Consider the following 2,421-nt stretch of genomic DNA (forward strand, 5'->3'; position numbering starts at 1 on the left):
TTTAGAATATTTTTGAATATTCCAACATAGCAACATTTCTTTGAATTATTAGGAAACCAAAGATATGAGGCATATCTTGCACCAGTTATTAATTTCTACAAAGGAACCAAGAAAGAAAAGGAACTATTTAGAATACGGAACAGTAATATAAGAATAGCACGGAAAAATCAAGTGCTCCCTGCATAAATGGTTGCATAGGCATGGATTAAATGGCGAATATAAAACGAAGAGAATGAGAAAGAAGTAGTAAATATTTCTTATTTATTCTCCTTCAGAAAAAAATGTTCTCTACAAAGCATCGTTAGGATAGGGAAGGGGGAGTCATAAATCGATTGGGCAACAGTCGTCACATAGTTATTGATAAGATTCATGAAAAAATATTTGAACGAAAAAATTTTACTTGGAAATTTATGAGGAGCGCGGATTATACGCCGTTAATAGAATTCATATAACTAGGATAAAATATTTCAAGAAGATTAAGATACGAAATACAATTTTTCCAGTAAGTTGTATTCTTGCCCCCAATTATATGACATATTAAAATATATTATATTTTACTCTTCTTTAAAAGAGGCCTTCGTTTGTTTCTGTACATCCATATGCATTTTTATGCATAACATAAATTAATTCTGATGGTACCAATTCTGGTATGGCAAATAGAATAATCTGTTTGGGAGCTTTTTGAATAAAAGAAGAAAAAGGAAAATAGTATAATGGCAAAAATAAATAATAAAAAACATAAGAAAAAATAAGTAAAATTCCTGATGTACGTCGTATTCATTTTTATATGAATGAGTTCTACTTATATGTTTATTCTAGGTATACTATAACATACATAAAAATAAAATTTCATCGTTTCAGTTCATCGTTATGTAGAATATGCAGGATATATGTATATATATATTTATTCATTTAAAATCAACAAAGGGAAATGCATGGAATAATATAATACAATAAGGCGCCGTTACGAAAAGAGTCTCTTTATTCGAAGAGTAGGTCATTGGCATGAAGGTGGCGAAATGAGGATTTTTTCGTTTATCGACTTCAACATTACTTGTATGACATCTTTATCTTTCGAGGAATATAAGTTTTTTCTTCTGTTTCTTAACGGTCTGTTCACGTTTATTAGATAGATAAGGCGTGCCATATAGGAATCGCTGAAATAGGTACATGTAGAACGAACTTCTTTTGAATGAATATTAGTTCGTATTAAATTATTATAAACTGAATCGACATTTGTGAGAATAATTTGAAGAAATATGTATCAATAATAGCTGTACACAGTGGAACCCTAGTTGTGGCTGATTCCTGCAAGAAATTATGTACAATATGAAAAGCTTCCATGCAGCTGTGTAACATATGTTGTCTTATAAGGGGTTCCTCTAATTTCATTTGGCCGTGTTCCTAACATTATGGTATGTTTTCATTCTCTGTCTCTAAATTGTGGGAGTATTCTTATTTACTGTAAAGATACAGGTTCATCTGGTTACTGACGAAGTGTTCGTTATCGTCTGGAGGAAGGCGTAGTCATATATGTTGTTTTGGAGAAGTAAAGATATTCAGCAGCAACAGAATGCAGTTTCTGTGAGAGTGGGTATCAACAAGTGTGTAATTATTTGAAATGGACGATTTCTTCAGACGCCTCTTATTATTTCTTCCTATTTTCTGAATCTTCTGTTCTGTATTATACAAATGGATGATTCAGTAATATTTAAATATATACTAGTTGTCTTCATAAGCTGGTTAATGCCCTCCTTCTATATATGAATAGTCTACCGACATAATCCGAGAACGACATAATTTGGTACTGGATACCGTTTATATGAGTTCAAACAATTAACATACATCAGTTGGGGAAAAAGAAATATTCGAATCCGATATGGGAAGTAATGTGAAGCATATAAAGTCTAATGTGTTAACTTCATGCAGTAATCCTACAATTTTGGGACACTGTTTTGGTGCCTTGTATAAACCAAATGGGAAGCTGAGGAATTGGAATCCATGAACAGCCTATGCTATGACGCCATGGACAATATGAATATATATAGGTACAACTTCAGGTTATTCCCCCTCTTGAAATATATAAAGTGTTGTTCCTGCACACTCTATCATCAAAATATATTAGAAAGCTTAGCGGGGGACGTATTTTATATATAATCCTGCAATATTACTTCTGGAAGGGAACATAAAGATTCATATGAAAGGTACCTGGCTTGATAGTGCACGACATAGGTGGTTTCCTATATGCTTGTTATATTCCATATTCGGTAGAACTATCCTACTACAGCATGAGTACAGCATAAGTCATGAAAGAGAAATATATACAACTGGCGTACTATCCATTGTTAAAGCAACTTACACATCCTTATTGTGAGGAACGTCGGGATGGAGAACTAGGGAGTTCGGGAACCATAGCTAAAA

The sequence above is a fragment of the Plasmodium inui genome, assembly GCF_000524495.1.
Source record: "Plasmodium inui San Antonio 1 unplaced genomic scaffold supercont1.204, whole genome shotgun sequence".
Taxonomy (NCBI): Eukaryota; Apicomplexa; class Aconoidasida; order Haemosporida; family Plasmodiidae; genus Plasmodium; species Plasmodium inui.